We start from the raw sequence: 12,300 nt of genomic DNA on the forward strand, positions 1-12,300 counted from the left end.
CGTATCGCTGAACACCTACGCTCGGTCCCCCAGAGAAAGCAGGATCTACTAGTGGCCACACATTTTAATTCCACGTCCCATTCCCATTCTGATATGTATATCCATGGCCTCTTCTACTGTCAAGATGAAGCCACACCAAGGTTGGAGGAACAACATCTTATATACCGGCTGGGTAGCCTCCAAGCTGATGGCATGAACATTGACTTCTCTAACTTCCGTTAATGCCCCTCCTCCCCTTCTTATCCTATCCTTGATATATTTAGTGTTTCCCCCCCTCCTTTTTTTCCCTCTCTTTTTGCCCATCACTCTGCCTGTTCTCAATCTCCCTCTGGTGTTCCCCTCCCCCTTTCTTTCTCCCTAGGCCTCCCGTCCCGTTATCCTTTCACTTGTCCAGCTCTGTATCCGTTTTGCCAATCACTTTTCCAGCTCACAGCTTCACCCACCCCCTCCGGTTTTCTGCTATCATTTCTCATTTCCCCCTCCCCCTCTTACTTTCAAATCTCTTACTATCGTTCCTTTAGGTTAGTCCTGACGAAAGTTATCGGCCCAAAACGTCCACAGTGCTTCTCCCTATAGGTGCTGCCTGGCCTGCTGTGTTCCACCAGCATTTTGTGTGTGATGCTTGAATTTTCAGCACCGACAGGTTTCCTTGTGTAGCTTTCCATATTGCTCTGACTCATTTAGAGGAACCGAATTCTTATGTGAGGATGTTATTTGTGAACTTCAGTTCTGCATTTAACACAGTCATCCCCCATAAACTGGTCGGAAAACTGAACACTCTTGGCCTTGGTTCCCCCCTGTGCTCGTGGGTCATGGACTTTCTCACAGAGCGACCAGCAAGTCAGAATAGGTGAGAACACCTCCACCACCCTCATCTTAAAAATAGGGACCCGGCAGGGCTGTGTGCTAAGCCCTATGCTCTGCACACTCTTCACACATGACTGCACCCCATCTACACTTCCAACTCCATAATTACATTTGCGGATGATACCCCAGTGGTTGGCCTGATCTCGGGCGAGGATGAAACAGCCTACAGGCTCCAGGTGGATCATCTGACGAAGTGGTGTAAGGACAACGACATGGTCCTTAACGCTTCTAAAACAAAAGAGATGATCATTGTCTTCAGGAGATCAAAGGGCAGAGTACATCCCCTACATAATCATGGAGAGGGAGTAGACAGTGTGGAAAACCTAAAGTCCCTGGTGTTATGCTGTCAAAACAGCTGACATGTACCACCAATACTACGCTGCTTGTAAAAAAAAAGGCAAAACAAAGACTCTTCTTTCTCAGAAAGCTGAAACAGGCTAAACTCCCACAAAAACTGTTGCTTAACGTCTGCAGGAGCACAATTGAAACCATCCAGACCAACAGTGCCACAGTGTGTTATTCTAGCTGCACAGTCCCTGAGCGACAAGTCATGTATCGCTTGCTGAAGGCGGCCCAGCGAATTGTCGCGATGGAGCTCCCAGGACTGGACACCGTCTATTCCAGCAGACTCAGGAGGAAAGCAATCAGCATAACCAGAGACACCACACACCCCGGCCGCTCTCTGTTTGACCCGCTGCCGTCCAGCAAAAGTTTCAGGACACTAAAAGCTAGAAAGAATAGACTGAGGAACAACATCTGCCCCAGACCTGCGGCCTCTATCACGCCACTCCCACTCAACAATGACTGAAACTGTGAGCACACACATGGACTCAAATACTTGCACTAACGGCACTTTGTGCATTATTGTGATATTCTGACGCTGTTGCAACTTATTTTCTGCTACTTATCTATTTAATACTGTTTTCTATTACTGCCTTTTTTATCTATCGCTTTATTTAATTACCTGAGAGGAAGCCAAGCAGAATTTCATTGTACCTATGTAAAATCACATTAAAGAGAATTCAATTCAATTCAATTCAATTCAATTCAGGAAGGTAAGATTTTATTCGATGGAACAATGAACTTAAACAGAATAGGATAATGTATCTGCTATCAACTGGTCTTCTAACCCCTACACAGTGATGAATGCATTTTGAATTTGAGGATCAGATCGAGCCCGGAGTGGTGACTACCACATGAGAGCAATTGGAGAATGTACAGATGTAGTTTCTACTGCAACAGGCTGAGGAGTTAAGGTCGAAGTTACAAATCAAAATAGTGTTTTTTTTTTCATTGAGGAGACAGTGAAAGCAGGAGTGCGGAAATAGGAGGAATAATTTATACTTAAAGTCATCAGTTTGAATCAGAGTAAGGGATATAAAGTGGCGAGATCATTGCTCAGTGGTATTTATAGTCTAACAGTATGATGATGATGATGATGATGATGATGAAGATGATGACGGCGACTCAGGTCTGAGAGGCCAGCGACGGACAGTTTCACGCCTGACACAGACATTTCGCGGTATTTCTCTTTATTGTACGCGGTCGAGTTGTGAACTCAACACTCAACCCGGCACGGAAGGGAAGCGTACTCGGGAACGGCCCGAGTGAATTCGAACCCGGGAGCCTCCATTCCAGAGTACGGCGCTGATGTCACTGCGCCACCAGGCGACTTGATTTGCGTTAATATCGTATAAACTAAGTAATTAGACGTATGTGTGACGATGGTGCTGTAATGATCAAAAGAGTGTATACTATAGAGGAGGACCTTTGGATGGTCAATTCAAAAGTATCTTCATAGAAAACGAGGTAGCAAACCATTGTACATCTACTATTGTGGGGAAATTGCGGGAGCCTCAATGACCCCTACAGCTCTGTCGGCTTGATTCAGGACCCTGAGCTTTGACTCCTGATAGGGTCACCGGTAGAAAACAGGTTTCAAGCGTAGCGGCCAGATGAAGAATGGTCCACCTGTCCTCCAGGCTCCGGATTTCAGCGGACAGCTAGCAACTGTGACTGGTTAATGTGGTTAACCGTGACAATGTTACGGAAGCAGCAATTAAGAATTCTTCGACATATAGAGCACCTCATTGCTACGCCAGGGAGGCAACGCAGTAAGTCAGCCATTCAAATGTAGAAATTATTAGTCAGCATCATGGGAAATGTATCTGATATTGTGAGCTTGAAACTAACTTTTATTTTCTTCCTTGCAATTAATTTAATGGCTATTGTGATCCTGTGTCGTGGAAAGTGCGGACTCTGCAAATGCATCACCCGTTACCTGGTGGCAATGGCAGTAACTGATTTAATGGGTGTCATCACTGGCGTAATATTCGACCAGATCAAAAATATTTATGATTTTGCAAGTCTGTTGCTTATCACTCCGGTTTGCGCTGTGACACTTGTTTTTCGGCTCGCAACCATGGACTGTTCTGTCTGGCTGACGGTGGCTTTCACATTTGATCGATGTATTGCAATGTGTAGCCAAAAACTGCGGAAACGATATTCAACCGAGAGGACAGCGACTATTGTGGTTCTGATAGTTGGCACAGGAAGTTGTGCGCCCATCGCACTCAGTACAGGATAATATACACTCCCTATGCAGTAAATTGCTGGATATTCCATTTTCCGTATGTTCCTACCGCCGAAAGCTACTGGTGATTGCTTTGAAAGCGCTTGTAAAGGAGCGGATACTGAAAACTAACCTTACCAGCTCATTAGTCACATTAGAGACAGCCAAGAGAACAAACAATTCATGTGAGCTATTTCTAGACATTGTGTAATAGCGCAATGGAAATCTCTCATCGAGGACATCACAATAAAATAGCAATTCTTTTATCTTTGTACACGTTTTCAAAGCAAACTGTCACACAGTTCTCTATGACACAAAACTTGAATCCTATCGAAGGGATTCGACCCAAACCGTCGACAGACCTTTTCTTCCAGAATGCGGACTGGCCTGTTGAGATACTCGAGCTTTTTTGTGTCTCTTCCAAAATTGAAGATGCTTATTTTGAACTTTATCATCACTTTCAATTAAGTGTCATTTATAACAGATTGCGTAAGCGTTCACCACTCCTCAGTTAATAAAGGAAATTAGTATAATTTTGAAATGCTTTTCCAAATAAAGGCAGAGTGTAGTCAGACTCCTGGCGAGGTCAGACTGATTATAGGGCAAAAGTGCAGTCAACAGGATTAGCTGCAGTGTAATCGGTGGACAAAATCGAAATGCAGGAGTGAATGCAGGAGACAAAGTGCTTTGTTTGAATGCACGCAATATACGGGATAAAGTAGCTGAACTTGAGTCACAGATACAGATTGTCAGGTATGACCTTGTGTTCATCACTGAATCATGACAGAAAGAAACTTACCGCTGGGAGCTTAATCTCCAAGGATGCACGTTGTATCGGAAGTGCAGGCAGGGGGTGTAGCGTGGCGCTATTAGTAAAAAATGAAATCTAATCATTAGAAAAAGGTAACATACCGTTGAAAGCCGTTGAATCGTTGTGCGTAGAGCAAAGTAACTGCAAGGGCAAAAATACCCTGATGCGTGTTAAATGCAGATCCCCAAGCAATAGTAATGATGAAATCTACTATTACAAAACTACATCCAAAACACATGCCAACAGGACAATGTTACAACAGTCGTGCGGGATTTCAATAGTCAGGTAGATTGGTAAAGTCAAGTGTGCAACATCCAGAGAATACCTCCAAGATGGCAGTTTAGAAAATGTCGGATTTGAATCCTCTAGGGGAGTAGCTCTTCTCGATTGGGTGTTATCCAATGAACGGGAATTCATTTCAGAGCTTAAAAAAATCACCGGTCGGAGAACGTGATTATAATATGACAGAATTCGAACAGATATTTTCGGGGAAAGGAATAAGCATTCTATATCAGTCTTCAATGAAGAAGAAGAGGCGCAAAGGTATTTCTAGACTCCTTGTGCAGGATTCCCAAGCTGTTAATTTGCAGGCTGAGTCGGTGGTGAGGGAAGCAAATGTCATATTATAGAACATAGAACAATACGGCACATTATAGACCCTTCGGCCCACATTGTTGTGTCCACTCTTTAACCCTCTGTCCCATATAACCCTCCAACTTGAATTCCTCCATATAATTGTCTAGTAGTCTCTTCAATTTCACTAGTATATCTGCCTCCACCTATGACTCAGGCCGTGCATTCCAATCACTGAAAACCTTCCTCTAATATTCCCCTTGAAATTCCCACCACTTACCTTAAATCCATGTCCTCTTGTATTGAGCAGTAGTGCCCTGGGGAAGAGGTGCTTGCAGTCCACTCTATCTATTTTTCTTAATATCTTGTATACATCTACCTTCACTCCGGAGAGTAAAGTCCTAGTTCCCTTAAGCTCTGATCATAATGCACACGTTCTAAACCAGGCAGTTTGTCCTTCCAGAGTGTACAACCTCACACTTCTCTGCGTTGAACTCCATCTGCCACTTCTCAGCCCACTTCTGCATCCTATCAATGTCTCTGCAACCTTCGACAATCCTCTACACTATCTACAACACCATCAACCTATCTGCCGTTTGCAAACTTGCCAACCCACCCTTCTACCCCTACATACAGGTCGTTAATAAAAATCAAGAAAAGTAGAGGTCCCAGAACCGATTCTTGTTGAACAACACTAGTCATTACCCTTCAATCCAAATGTACTCCCTCCACCACGACCCTCTGCTTTCTGCAGGCAAACCAATTCTGAATCCAGCTGGCCAAACCTCCCTGGATACCATGACTTCTGACTTTCTGATTAAGTCTACCGTATGGAACCTTGTGAAATGCCTTACTAAAATCCATACAGATCCCATCCATTGCACTACCCACATCTATATGCCCGATCACCTCTTCAGAGAACTCTATCAGGCTTGCTAGACACGACCTGCCCTTCACAAAACCATTATTATTTTCAGGATGATGAGAATGTGAAGGTAACGATTTAATGTTGAGGCTTTTAGAGTACTTGGGAGGCCTCGACTAGAATGTTGTGAATAGTTGTGGGCTAACTATCTTAGAAAGGATGTGTTGACACTGAAGAAGTTTCAAAAGAGGTTCAAGAAGCAGATTCCAGGATTGAACGACTTGCTCGGATTTGCAACAAGCTTTCAAGGTTTCATTGTCACAAGATTAAAAAGCATCAGGGCAGATATACCACACGACTGTGTATTGAATTTCCTGCTCTACCCGCGTTACACTTGCGACTGTGCTGCGTAACATAGCAACAAAGCCATATTGAGGTCTGTCGTAGGCCGAATTAAAGGTGGTGACCAGTCAGCATGTCGGAGTGAGATTGAAAATCTGCCATTATTGCTACTTCTTACACAATGACATCAAGACTAAGAAGTAGATTATTGACTTCAGAAGTAGGAGACCGTGGTCTTGTGACGCAGCCAGTCCTCGTCGAAGGATCACTGGTGGAGAGAATCTGGAGCATTACATTCCTCGCTGTTCATTGTTTCAGATGAGTTGTCTCAGGTGCAGCACGTAATTGGATTTACGAAGAAAACAAGGCAGCACCATTACTTTCCTACCGGTTTTCAGGGAGTCAGCATTATATACTAAACGTTGAATAGCTACTATAGATTTGTACGTGGACTGGCCGCATCACAGCCTGTGATGGAAACATCAAAGCCAGTGAACGGAAAATCCTTCAAAAAGTAATGGATGCAGCTGAGTCCATCACAGTCTGTCCCCAGCACTGGGCACTTACATACAAAACATTGATGGAGGAAAGCGGCATTGATCATCAGGGAACCTCCGCCATCCAGGATATACTCTTTCTTTCTGCTCCCACCCGGAAGAAGGTCCAGCAGCTTAATGACTCATACCAGCTGGTCCAGGTACAGGTATTACCCCTCAAACATCAGGCTACAGTCTTACGGGATTGCGGCGTCTATGAATGTGGGACTGTAGATTATGGAATCTGTACAGAGTTGAGGTGCCTGACGTTATCCACGTTGGTAATCATCTTGATGGCCTTGATGGTAATGATCATTGCTAATGACTGTTCCTGAACCTACTCGAGTGGCCCCAAAAGATGCTGCATTTCCTGCCCGACGGTAGAATCGAGAAGGGAGCGAGAACCGAATACAAGGGGAAACAGACCTTGTTGGGCTGTGAGGTGGATGCAGATAGCGGGGTTCGGGCGGTTACTTCCAAGAGGAATCCAGGGTTACTTTCCTTGGATATCGTGCATTGAGATGTCTTTGCTACGTAGTTAACAACCTGTTTCACAGAGCTCACCATAATAAATACTGGCGCTGACTGAGGGCAGCAAGCATATCTACACAAAAGTTTTATATCGTCAACTCAGGTTGAGGGAAAAGCCAGGAATGTACTGGAAATATCGGAAGTTCTGGGAAAACCGCTCCACAGAGGATGCAATCACAACAGCCCTCCATATTGCTCTGAATCACTTCGAGGAACCGAACACTAATGTAAGGGTTATTTGTGTTCATCAGTTCTACATTTAACACAGTCATCCTCCATAAACTAGTCGGCAAAATGAACACTCTTGGCCTTGATTCCTCCCTGTGCTCATGGGTCATGGACTTTCTCACAGAGCGACCACAGCAAGTCAGAATAGCTGAGCACTCCTCCACCACCCTCATCTTAAAAATAGGCACCCGCAGGGCTGTGTGCTGAGATCTATGCTCCACACACTCTTCACACATGACTGCACCCCATCTACACTTCCAACTCCATAATTACATTTGCGGATGATACCCCAGTAGTTGGCCTGATCTCGGACGAGGATGAAACAGCCTACAGGCTCGATGTGGATCATTTGAGGAGTGGTGTAAGGACAACGACATGGTCCTTAACGCTTCTAAAACAAAAGAGATGATCTTTGTCTTCAGGAGATCAAAGGGCAGAGTACACCCCCCCCCAAGTAAAAACGGGAAAACAAAGACTCTTCCTCAGAAAGCTGAAACAGTCCAAACTCTCACAAAAGCTGTTGCTTAACTTCTGCAGAAGCACAATTGAAACTATTCTGACCAACAGCGCCACAGTGTGGTACGGCAGTAGTACAGCTGCTGAACGACAAGACCTGCAAGGCGTGCTGAAGGCGACCCAGTGAATTGTCGGGATGGGGCTCTCAGGACTGGACACCATTTATTCCAACAGACTCAGGACGAAAGCAATCAGCATAACCAGTGACACCATACACCCCGGCTACTCCCTGTTTGACCCGCTGCCTTCCAGAAAAAGGTTCAGGACACTAAAAGACAGAACAAATAGACTGAGGAACAGCTTCTACCCCAGAGCTGTGGCCTCCGTCACACCACTCCAACACAACAATGACTGAAACTGTGAGTACACACATGAGAACACACAAGGACACAAATACTTGCACTAACGGAACTTCGTGCATTACTGTGATATTCTGGTGCTGCTGCAACTTATTTTCTGCTGCTTATCATACCGTTTCATACCGTTTTTCAATTACCGTTTTGTATTTATCTACTGCTTTGTTTAATTGCCTGAGCGGAATCCAAACAGAGTTTCATTGTACTTATGTATAATGACAATAAAGAGTACTCAATTCAATTCAATTAAAGAAGGTAAGAGTTTATTCTATGAAACAATGAATTTAAACAGAATAGGATAATGTATCTGCTAACAGCTGGTCTCCTGACCTCTACACAATAATGAATGTATTTTGAATGTAAGGGATCAGATCGAGCCCATAGTGGTGACTAACACATGAGAGAAATTGGAGAATGTACAGATGTAGTTTCTACTGCAGCAGGCTGAGGAGTTAAGGTCGAAGTTACAAATCAAAATAGTGTTTTTTTTTCATTGAGGAGACAGTGAAAGCAGGAGTGCGGAAATAGGAGGAATAATTTATACTTAAAGTCATCAGTTTGAATGAGAGTAAGGGATATACAGTGGCGAGAGCATTGATGAGTGATATTTATAGTCTAACAGTATGATGATGATGATGAAGATGTTGACGTCGACTCATGTCTGAGAGGCCAGCGACGGGCAGTTTCACGCTTGACACAGGCATTTCGCGGTATTTCTCTTTATTGTACGCGGTCGAGTTGTGAGCTCAACACTCAACCCGGCACGGAAGGGAAGCGTACTCGGGAATTCGAACCCGGGAGCCTCCATTCCAGAGTACGGCGCTGACGTCACTGCGCCACCAGCCGACTTAATTTGGGTTAATATCAAATAAACTAAGTAATTAGACATCTGTGTGACGATGCTGCTAATAATCAAAAGAGAGTATACTATAGAGAAGGATCTTTGGATGGTCAATGTAAAAAAAATATCTTAATAGAAAACGATGTAGCAAACCATTCTACATCGAATATTGAGGGGAAATTGCGGGAGCCTCAATGACCCCTACAGCTCTGTCGGCTTGATTCAGGACCCTGAGCTTTGACTCCTGATAGGGTCACCCATAGGAAACAGGTTTCAAGCGTAGCGGCCAGATGAAGAATGGTCCACCTGTCCTCCAGGGTCCGGACAGCTAGAAGGAAGGGTTCAAAGGGGGGAAAGGGGCCACAGTGGTTGACAAAGGAAGTCAGAGATTGCAAAGCATTAAAAAAAAGAAGTATGACAGAGCTAAGGTGAGTGGGAGGACAGATGAATGGGAAATTTTTAAGAAACACCAGAACTTAACTAAAAAGCCAATATGGGGAGAAAAAATGTGGTACGAACGCAAGCTAGCCAGGAATATAAAGGAGGATAGCAAAAGCTTTTTTAGGTATGTGAAGAGAAATAAGATAGTTAAGAACAATGTTGGGCCGTTGAAGAATGAATTGGGTGAAATTGTAATGGAAAACAGAGAAATGGCAGAAGAATTTAATAAGTACTTTAGATCTGTCTTCACTAGGGAAGACACAAGCAATCTCCCAGGTGTATGGATGGGCCAAGGACATAGGGTAACAGAGGAAATGAAACAGATTGGCATTAGGAAGGAAACGGTGATGAGTGGACTGATGGGACTAAAGGCTGACAATTCCCCAGGTCCAGATGGTCTGCATCCTAGGGTACTAAAGGAGGTGGCCCTGGAAATTGCGGATGCATTGGTAATCATTTTCCAATGTTCCTTAGATTCAGGATCAGTTCCTTCGGATTGAAGAATGGCTAATGTTATCCCAGTTTTTAAGAAAGGAGAGAGGGAGAAAAGAGAGAACTATCGTCCTGTCAGCCTAACATCAATAGTGGGGAAGATGCTAGAGTCCATTATTAAAGATGAAATAGTAGCATATCTAGATAGCAGTGATAGTATTGGGCCGAGCCAACATGGATTTACCAAGGGTAAATCATGCTTGACTAATTTATTGGAGTTTTTTCGAGGATGTAACCAGGAAGTTAGACGGGGGTGATCCAGTGGATGTAGTGTACCTCGATTTTCAGAAGGCATTTGATAAGGTCCCACATAGGAGGTTGGTGGATAAAATCAAAGCTCATGGCATTGGAAGAAAGATATTGACATGGATAGAAAACTGGTTGGCAGATAGAAAACAAAGGGTAACGGTGAATGGGTGTTTCTTGGAATGGCAGGTGGTGACTAGTGGGGTGCCACAGGACTCGGTATTGTGACCACAGCTGTTTACGATTTACTTCAACGATTTAGATGAAGGCATTGAGAACAATATCAGCAAATTTGCTGATGATACTAAGCTGGGTGGCAGTGTGACATGTGATGAGGATGTTAGGAGAATTCACGGTGACTTGGATTGACTGAGTGAGTGGACAGATACTTGCCAGTTGACGTTTAATGCGAATAGGTGTGAGGTTATTCACTTTGGGAGGAAGAACAGGAAGGCAGATTATTATCTGAACGGTGTAAAGTTAGGTAAGGGAGAAATACAAAGAGATCTAGGAGTATTTGTTCATCAGTCACTGAACGTGAATGAGCAAGTGCAGCAGGCAGTGAAGAAGGCTAGTGAAATGTTGGCCTTTATTACAAAGGGAGTTGAGTACAAGAGCAAGGAAATCATTTTGCATTTGTACAGAGCCCTGGTGAGACCACACCTGGAGTATTGTGTACAGTTTTGGTCTCCAGGGTTAAGGAAGGACACCCTGGCTGTAGACGAAGTGCAGCGTAGATTCACGAGGTTAATTTCTGGGATGTCCGGACTGTCTTACGCAGAGAGTTTAGAGAGCCTGGGCTTGTACACGCTGGAATTAAGGAGATTGTGAGGAGATCTGATTGCAACATATAAGATTATTAAGGGATTGGACAAGATGGAAGCAGGAAATATGTTCCAGATGCTGGAAGAGTCCAGTACCAGAGGGCATTGTTTGAGAATAAGGGGTAAGTCATTTAGGACAGAGTTAAGGAAAAACTTCTTCTCCCAGAGAGTTGTGGGGGTCTGGAATGTACTGCCTCGGAAGGCAGTGGAGGCCATTTCTCTGGATGCTTTCAAGAAGGAGCTAGATAGGTATCTTATGGATAGGGGAATCAAGGGATATGGGGACAAGGCAGGAACCGGGTATTGATAGTAGATGATCAGCCATGATCTCAGAGTGGCGGCGCAGGCGCGATGGGCCGAATGGCCGACTTCTACTCATTTGTCTTTAATAAAACTGATTTCAAGCGTAGAGCCCGGTCGAAGAATGGCCCACCTGTCCTCCAGGCTCGGGAGTTCTGCGGACGGTTAGCAACTGTGGCTGGTTAGTGTGGTCAACCGTGACAACGTTACGGAAGGAGCAATTAAGAATTCTTCAATATACGTGTCCGACGGTATGGACAGTGCGCGACAGAGCACCTCATTGCTACGCCAGGGAGGTAACGCATTGTCAGCCAGCATTGTGACAAATAGATATTAGCAATGCTAAGGGTATTAGATAAACGCCATCTGAGACAGATGAGCTCAATATGAGGATTTTCCACACAATAAGCAGGTGCTATGATTTATTCTTTGATTTCAGTAAAATAGCTTTCGAATACGATGTAATTATTGCATATGAATATAAATGATGAAGAATTCAAATGAAAACAATTAGCATAAAATAGCCAAGTAATAAGCATTACAATTTCATAAAATTAAAAATAAAAAAATTATCGTCCGGTAGTGGCCGTAAAAACAGGACAAATAGTCGACAATTTTGCAATAAATCTTCTAAGTTGTCGGACAACCAGTGGCTTTCGGTTTCATTTTAACCTCCCGTTTCAAGTTAAAAAATAACTGAACAGTCATATTGCCAAAAACGAGAAATAAGAATGGTGGCTGGAGAAATTTCGCAAATGAGCAATAGTTATAGTTCTATAAAAAGTAAAAAAAAAGGTGGTGAAATGAGACTAAGAATTTGTAGCCTCTTGCAAAGTTTGCCAATAACTTGCAACGAGAAAATAAGCGATAAGATGGAATCATTAAGGTCATTTGCAGTCTGATAGGAAATGATAAAAGTGGAGTCCCACTTTGAAAGTAAGAGAACACACGACTTCGTA

The sequence above is a fragment of the Hypanus sabinus genome, chromosome 24, assembly GCF_030144855.1.
Source record: "Hypanus sabinus isolate sHypSab1 chromosome 24, sHypSab1.hap1, whole genome shotgun sequence".
In the NCBI taxonomy this organism is placed as follows: domain Eukaryota; kingdom Metazoa; phylum Chordata; class Chondrichthyes; order Myliobatiformes; family Dasyatidae; genus Hypanus; species Hypanus sabinus.